Here is a 9855-nt window from a genome sequence, read left to right as displayed (position 1 = left end):
TGATCCAACTTTGATGGAATGTCCTTAAAACAAGTCAAAATGAGGCTCAGTAGTGTGTGTGGCCTCCACGTGCCTGTATGACCTCCCTACAATGCGTGGGCATGCTCCTGATGAGGTGGCGGATGGTCTCCTGAGGGATCTCCTCCCAGACCTGGACTAAAGCATCCGCCAACTCCTGGACAGTCTGTGGTGCAACGTGGCGTTGGTGGATGGAGCGAGACATGATGTCCCAGATGTGCTCAATTGGATTCAGGTCTGGGGAACGGGCGGGCCAGTCCATAGCATCAATGCCTTCCTCTTGCAGGAACTGCTGACACACTCCAGCCACATGAGGTCTAGCATTGTCTTGCATTAGGAGGAACCCAGGGCCAACCGCACCAGCATATGGTCTCACAAGGGGTCTGAGGATCTCATCTCGGTACCTAATGGCAGTCAGGCTACCTCTGGCGAGCCCATGGAGCGCTGTGCGGCCCTCCAAAGAAATGTCACTCCACACCATGACTGACCCATCGCCAAACCGGTCATGCTGGAGGATGTTGCAGGCAGCAGAACGTTCTCCACGGCGTCTCCAGACTGTCACGTCTGTCACATGTGCACAGTGTGAACCTGCTTTTATCTGTGAAGAGCACAGGGCGCCAGTGGCGAATTTGCCAATCTTGGTGTTCTCTGGCAAATGCCAAACGTCCTGCACGGTGTTGGGCTGTAAGCACAACCCCCACCTGTGGACGTCGGGCCCTCATACCACCCTCATGGAGTCTGTTTCTGACCGTTTGAGCAGACACATGCACATTTGTGGCCTGCTGGAGGTCATTTTGCAGGGCTCTGGCAGTGCTCCTCCTTGCACAAAGGCGGAGGTAGCGGTCCTGCTGCTGGGTTGTTGCCCTCCTACGGCCTCCTCCACGTCTCCTGATGTACTGGCCTGTCTCCTGGTAGCGCCTCCATGCTCTGGACACTACGCTGACAGACACAGCAAACCTTCTTGCCACAGCTCGCATTGATGTGCCATCCTGGATGAGCTGCACTACCTGAGCCACTTGTGTGGGTTGTAGACTCCGTCTCATGCTACCACTAGAGTGAAAGCACCGCCAGCATTCAAAAGTGACCAAAACATCAGCCAGGAAGCATAGGAACTGAGAAGTGGTCTGTGGTCACCACCTGCAGAACCACTCCTTTATTGGGGGTGTCTTGCTAATTGCCTATAATTTCCACCTTTTGTCTATTCCATTTGCACAACAGCATGTGAAATTTATGGTCAATCAGTGTTGCTTCCTAAGTGGACAGTTTGATTTCACAGAAGTGTGATTGACTTGGAGTTGCATTGTGTTGTTTAAGTGTTCCCTTTATTTTTTTGAGCAGTGTATATATACACTACATTTCAAGGGTTTTTCTTTATTTTTACTATTTTCTACATTGTAGAATAATAGAGAAGACATCAAAACTATGAAATAACACATATGGAATCATGTAGTAACCCCAAAAAAAGTGTTAAACAAATTTAAATATATTTTATATTTGAGATTCTTCAAAGTAGCCACCCTTTGCCTTGATAACAGCTTTGCACACTCTTGGCATTTAAGGGCTCTAGTCAAAAGAATAGTGCACTATATAGGAAATGGTATGCCATTCGGGACACACTTAAAGGGGAACATTCAGGCTTCTTTGCACTGATTGGAATGCCTTCATCTGTTTCAGCATCTCACTTTGTTTGTTGTGTGACGTATGTGCTTGTTGTGTTGTTAAATGTGGCTGGGGGACTTTAATTCTGTAGCGGTGACCTTAACTGCCCTTGTTGCCTAACTGGCCAAAAAACTGTCCACTTGGCACTAGGTGAAGCTACGGACACACAACAGTGACATGCGGTGAGTTCAATGACTGGATAGGCACTGGTTATTACCAAATCCAGATGTACTTCCTTTACTCAATAAACCTTGATGAAGCCCCAGGGATAGGATCAGATGACTATCAAACAAAAAGACACACTGCTGAACTGAGCTCAGCCAGTCAGACCGATGTAGCATCCCCAGTTACAACTGATAAGTGCCACTAAAAAAACAATATATGGACACATTTCATCTGAATAATTCACAATGCAAACTCCATAGCCTTTCACAATGGATTTACACACACACACACACACACACACACACACACACACACACACACACACACACACACACACACACACACACACACACACACACACACACACACACACACACACAAACACACAATAATATTATTACACACACACACACACAATAATATTATTACACACACACATAATAATATTATGACACACACACACAATAATATTATTACACACACACACACACAATAATATTATTACACACACACACACACAATAATATTATTACACACACACACACAATAATATTATTACACACACACACACACATAATAATATTATTACACACACACACAATAATCTTATTACACACACACACACACATAATAATATTATTACACACACACACACACACAATAATATTATTACACACACACACATAATACTATTATTACACACACACACAATAATATTATTACACACACACACACATAATAATATTATTACACACACACACACAATAATATTATTACACACACACACACACACATAATAATATTATTACACACACACACACACACACATACACAATAATATTATTACACACACACACATAATAATATTATTACACACACACACACACACACACACACATACACAATAATATTATTACACACACACACACACACAGACACAATAATATTATTACACACACACACAATAATATTATTACACACACACACACACATAATAATATTATTACACACACACACACATAATAATATTATTACACACACACACAATAATATTATTACACACACACACACACACACACACACACACACACACACACACACACACACACACACACACACACACACACACACACACACACACACACACACACACACACACACACACACACACACACACAGTAACCGGTACCACAGTTCTCCCATCCAGCACACAGGTAGGTAGCTCCATCCATTAGGACATCCACCACACAGGTAGGTAGCTCCATCCACCACACAGGTAGGTAGCTCCATCCATTAGGACATCCAGCCAGTCAGAGCAGAATACTCCTGGACGAGTCATGCCCCCCCCAATGCAGCCACATAGGTAGAATGGTTGTAGTGTAGTTAGTAGCGTCCATCTTGTAGAAGCCAAGGCTCGGGCCACATTGAGTGGCGGGAGAAGCCATTCCCACTACGTCCACAAAGCAAAAGTAAACGTCCAAGATGTGTAAAAGTCTGGGTAAAACCTGTTAACCGGTAATGACATTTCAGACAAGTGGACAGTCCAGTACTCAGTGTTGGCCTGCCTGCCAGCTAGCAGTGAGGGAGATGCTGGTTGTTTGTCATGAATGAAGTCACATCTTCTAGAAGAAGCCCTTCATACTGCCTCTGTCTGGTCTGTCATTATAGTTCATGTTCCACTCTTCCAAACCTCCAAATGGTGCCTTCAATTATTACAACTTGGAGAATTGTTTGAGGTGCAGTACAGTGTCCATTTGTCAGGTTGTTGTTTTTTTTATGCTAGCTAGTTAGCGTTTTGTTCAGTTCAAGTGATGCAAGCGCCAAATGATGTACACACCCACATGTAAGAGCTTACCCCAGGCAATACCCACACAACATGTTTAGGCAGTAGACATACACACAATATTAAATCATCTCAATACAATGAAGGAAGCTGCTTCCAACGAGGTAAAGCAGCGCTGCCTATGCTGACCCTGTCCATGTGTATTTATTATGCATTTTAAAACATTACAATACATTCACAGATTTCACAACACACTGTGTCCCCTCAGGCCCCTACTCCACCACTACCACATATCTACAGTACTAAATACATGTGTATGTATAGTGCGTATGTTATCGTGTGTGTGTGTGTGTGTGTGTGTGTGTGTGTGTGTGTGTGTGTGTGTGTGTGTGTGTGTGTGTGTGTGTGTGTGTGTGTGTGTGTGTGTGTGTGTGTGTGTGTGTGTGTGTGTGTGTGTGTGTGTGTGTGTGTGTGTGTGTGTGTGTGTGTGCGTGCGTGTGCGTGTGCGTGTGTTTATGTGTGTGTGTGTGTGTGTACGCATGTGTCTGTGCTAATGTTTGTGTTGCTTCACAGTCCCCGCTGTTCCATAAGGTGTTTTTTAATCTGTTTTTTAAATCTGATTCTACTGTTTGCATCAGTTACCTGATGTGGAATAGAGTTCCATGTAGTCATGGCTCTATGTAGTACTGTGCACCTCCCATAGTCTGTTCTGGACTTGGGGACTGTGAAGAGACCTCTTGTGGCATGTATTGTGGGGTATGCATGGGTGTCCTAGCTGTGTGCCAGTAGTTTAGACAGACAGCTCAGTGCATTCAATATGTCAATACCTCTCATTAATATAAGTAGTGATGAAGTCAATCTCTCCTCCACTTTCAGCCATGAGAGATTGACATGCGTATTACTAATATTAGCTCGCTGTGTACATCCAAGGGCCAGCCGTGATGCCCTGTTCTGAGCCAATTGCAATTTTCCTAAGTCCTTTTTTGTGGCACCTGACCACACGACTGAACAGTTATCAAGATGCGACAAAACTAGGGCCTGTAGGACCTGCCTTGTTGATAGTGTTGTTAAGAAGGCAGAGCATTGCTTTATTATAGACAGACTTCTCCCCATCTTAGCTACTATTGCATCAGTATTTTTTGACCATGACAGTTTACAATCTAGCATTTGAACTTGCTCAATTTCCAAATAATTTATTACAAGATTTAGTTGAGGTTTAGGGTTTAGTGAATGTTTTGTTGCAAATACAAATGCTTTTAGTTCAAAAAATATTTAGGGCTAACTTATTCCTTGCCACCCACTCTGAAACTAACTGCAGCTCTTTGTTAAGTGTTGCTGTCATTTCAGTCGCTGTAGTAGCTGACGTGTATAGTGTTGAGTCATCCACATACATAGACACACTGGCTTTACTCAAAGTCAGTGGCATGTCGTTAGTAAAAATTGAAAAAAGAAAGGGACCTAGACAGCTGCCCTGGGGAATTCCTGATTCTAACTGGATTATGTTTGAGAGGCTTCCATTAAAGAACACCATCTGTGTTCTGTTGGACAAGCAACTCTTTATCCACAATATAGCAGGGAGTGTAAAGCCATAACACATACGTTTTTCCAGTAGCAGACTATGATCAATAATGTGAAAAAACTGCACTGAAGTCTACCCCCACAATAATTTTATCATCAATTTCTCTCAGCCAATCATCAGTCCTGTCCATTAACAGTGACTGGAGTCAGGAACCCAGGGCCGGCCCACTAATTCGACAGGATTACACAGCTGCCTATGCAGACCCTGTCCATTAACAGTACCCTCGTCAAACTGACTATTCTACCGATCCTCGACTTCGGCGATGTCATTTACAAAATAGCCTCCAACACTCTACTCAGCAAACTGGATGCAGTCTATCACAGTGCCATCCGTTTTGTCACCAAAGCACCATATACCACCCACCACTGCGACCTGTATGCTCTCGTTGGCTGGCCCTCGCTACATATTCGTCGCCAAACCCAATGGCTCCAGGTCATCTATAAGTCTTTGCTAGGTAAAGCTCCGCCTTATCTCAGCTCACTGGTCACCATAACAACACCCACCCGTAGCACGCGCTCCAGCAGGTATATCTCACTGGTCATCCCCAAAGCCAACACCCACTTTGGCCGCCTTTCCTTCCAGTTCTCTGCTGCCAATGACTGGAACGAATTGCAAAAATCGCAGAAGTTGGAGACTTATATCTCCCTCACTAACTTTAAGCATCAGCTATCTGAGCAGCTTACCGATCGCTGCAACTGTACATAGCCCATCTGTTAATAGCCTACCCAACTACCTACCTCATCCCTATATTGTTTTTATTTACTTTTTTGCTCTTTTGCACACCAGTATTTCTACTTGCACATCATCATATGCACATCCATCACTTCAGTGTAAATTGCTAAATTGTAATTGCTTCGCTCCTATGGCCTATTTATTGCCTTACCTCCATACTCCATTTGCACACACTTTATATAGATTTTTCTATTGTGTTATCGACTGTACTTTTGTTTATTCCATGTGTAACCCCTGTGTTGTTTTTTGTCGCACTGCTTTGCTTTATCTTGGCCAGGTCGCAGTTGTAAATGAAAACTTGTTCTCAACTGGCCTACCTGGTTAAATAAAGGTGAAATAAAATATAATAAAAAACAGTGACTGGAGTCAGGAACCCAGGGCCGGCCCGCTCATTAGACATGATTACACAGCCGCCTATGCAGACCCTGTCCATTAACAGTGACTGGAGTCAGGAACCCAGTTCCGGCCCGCTCATTAGACAGGATTACACAGACCCTGTCCATTAACAGTGACTGGAGTCAGGAACCCAGGGCCGGCCCGCTCATTAGACAGGAATACGCCTATGGTGGGCGGCATGCTGACGAGGACAGCAGATTTCATGCGACACTGTAGGCCAGGGATGGGCAACTCCAATCCTCTGGGGCCTGGGTGGTGTCACAATAACACATCTGACTCCAATAATCAACTAATCAGGATCTTCAGTTTAGAATGCAATTAGTTTCATCAGCTGTGTTGATTGGGGATGGGGGGGGGGAAGTGTGACATCACTCCGGCCCCTGAGGACTGGATTAGCCCCTCCCTGCTGTAGGCTATACCTCAGTAAGCACGGACCGACACTGATAGTTTGTGGACTTGTTTTTTAGCCCTGTCCGGACTGGACTTGATTTTTTGGCCCTGTCCGGACTGGACTTGTTTTTTTGGCCCTGTCCGGACTGGACTTGTTTTTTTGGCCCTGTCCGGACTGGACTTGATTTCCACGTCCATTTCCACGTCCACGAACGTTGTTTTTAAGTCGAGTCTGGACCAAATCTGAATCAATTATAGACGTCTATGTTTGGTTCAGATTGTGTCAGGTCTGGACCAGCATTGATTTGGCCCAAACCAGGGATGTCACTAGACATTCAGAACATCCGAGGCTCAACCCTGAAGACCTGGGGCCAACTCCGGATGGGGGGGGGGGTTGATTTCTGCGCGACCGAAATGAAGCACCCCACACTTCTGCTAAATGTTCACTGCCAGGGTGCCAGGCTGGCAGTGAACATTTAGCAGAAACGTAACGCGATGTTGCATATCTCACTGCTTTCTTCCACTGTGTTCTCCTGACGTCAAATAATCAACACTTCTTCATACTAATTCAATAGATTGTGGTCAGTAAACACATGGAATATGGTGTTAATAATATTTATAAAAATCTATTAGCAAGTATAAATTACAAGTGCATAACTATATTGTAATTTTCCATTTAGAAAAATTATTGGGAAAAGTATTTGTATCATTTTGTTGCAATGTTTTCATAAACCATGTCCGATATTTGATTGGCAATATAAAAAAATGCCTCGTGTTGATGTTGGTCACATTACTGCTAACTAACGTGAGCTAGTCATGCTGCGCACACTGTGCAGTTCCAAAACAATCCAAAGGGTGGCAGCCTAGACCACAAATTAATGTTTTGCATTAATTAATGTTGTAGTTAGGTGCAATATAGCAGGATTGGGATTTTAGGCTGCCAACCTTGATTATGTTGGAACTGCATAAACTCAGATTAGCAGAAGGCATGTAATATAACTGTAGAGTGTGTGTGTGTGTGTGGGGGGGGGGGGGGGGGGTTGGTGATACTTGTTGGTTAGTTAGTGATACTTGTTGGTTAGTTAGTGATCCTTGTTGGTTAGTTAGTGATACTTGTTGGTTAGTCAGTGATACTTGTTGGTTAGTTAGTGATACTTGTTGGTTAGTCAGTGATACTTGTTGGTTAGTTAGTGATACTTGTTGGTTAGTTAGTGATACTTGTTGGTTAGTTAGTGATACTTGTTGGTTAGTTAGTGATACTTGTTGGTTAGTTAGTGATACTTGTTGGTTAGTCAGTGATACTTGTTGGTTAGTTAGTGATACGTGTTGGTTAGTTAGTGATACTTGTTGGTTAGTTAGTGATACTTGTTGGTTAGTTAGTGATACTTGTTGGTTAGTCAGTGATACTTGTTGGTTAGTTAGTGATACTTGTTGGTTAGTTATTGATACTTGTTGGTTAGTTAGTGATACTTGTTGGTTAGTTAGTGATATTTGTTGGTTAGTCAGTGGTTAGTCAGTGACCAATACAATTTGATTTGATATGATATTGTTTAACGTTATCTGTCAGTACAGCTTTGAGTCAACATATTGAAATGTAAATTACTCTAATCTGGTTTACTGTGAGGTCAATAACTCTGAATAGCATCAACATGGGCTAACAAAATGTGTTACAGTAGTAGCAAGAGAACAAAGTTTACCTCCAGTTCTCCATCTTTGCGCTCTCTCTCTCAGAGAAGGAACAGTCGCCTGCGCGTGCCGAAATGTCTTTGGATGAATCAGAAATGTCTTTGGATGAATCAGAAATGTCTTTGGATGAATCAGAAATGTCTTTGGATGAATCAGAAATGTCTTTGGATGAATCAGAAATGTCTTGGAAAACCACTTTGACTCCGCCTTCTAAAGTGCCACCTTACACAGAAATGCTGCTTTTAGGCAGCACTAAGAAGGACAGGTTCATTCATGATTGGAGTATTCATTGCAGTGTGTAATACAGTGTAGACTCGTTTGTTTTACATCATCCCAGCAGGGCAAAAGACTCTCCGGGCTGAGACAAAATCATTAGGGGTTAAACACCCGAAATCCCAGGTCTGGTGACTTCAATGGCCCAAACATTGACATCTCTAAATTACATACGTTCAACTTTCACTCAGAACCTAAACTGAATACCTTCAACGTCTGGAGAAAAAAAAAGAGTATTTTAGATGTCTTTTCACCTTCATTCTACTCACAGTGACTGTTCTTGTAGGGGCGGGAGAAAGGCCAGGACCACCCCTGCATTAACCGCTGTGTATGTCAAAGATTTGAAGGGCTTTGAATGGATGGAAAGAAGGGCGATAATACCCTGGCGCCTTTCCTGAGTTAAAATATATATAATATTATGAGCATAAAAACCACCAGAATCATTGAGAAAAACATTAGATAACAAAAGAAAATTACAATTATTTATAATTTGTCTTTACATAACAGCTTTTTGTATGACATTATCACAGGGTGAACACTGCCTACCCCTCCTACACTGACTGTACGTCACTGACTGCACGTCACTGACGCACAGTACATCATCAGAGTTCGATGTGAGCAAATATGCTTCTGAAATACAAAAAGTCTAACAATGACACACAACGACCAATTGCCTCCATATTTGTCATAATTTTTTTTTTTTAATCTTATTGTGCGCCCCCTTTTATACTCATAATAAAACCATGCGAGATGATAGCTTCAGATAGTTTTACTGATCGTGTGTGAATTTGCTAAAATATAATATAAATTATTGCATTAGTATGAATAAAATATAGATGGGACTAAATCTTGTTGTTTTCTCTACTTCCTTGTTCGGTATTAGTTGGGAGATTCCCACTGAATTGTGGGCGTTCAACGTCTCGAGGGGATTACCCCAACTCAACACTGAGAATGCCGCTCAAATACAGACATGTTTACAGGTAACCAAATGATATTACTCTCGTGTAATATTCAATACATTATTGGTAGTCAACGCATAGGCAAAATCTCCGCAAGTGTAGACTAGTCTATTATCAACGTAATCTGTACATTTAATTCATTTGGGTGAATTCCCTTAGCCTATGTCATCTGATCTCACTGTCCCCCGTGCATTCCTACTGATCAAACGTTTTTG

The sequence above is a fragment of the Salvelinus alpinus genome, chromosome 3, assembly GCF_045679555.1.
Source record: "Salvelinus alpinus chromosome 3, SLU_Salpinus.1, whole genome shotgun sequence".
NCBI classification, from domain to species: Eukaryota; Metazoa; Chordata; class Actinopteri; order Salmoniformes; family Salmonidae; genus Salvelinus; species Salvelinus alpinus.
This window is presented reverse-complemented; position numbering follows the sequence as displayed.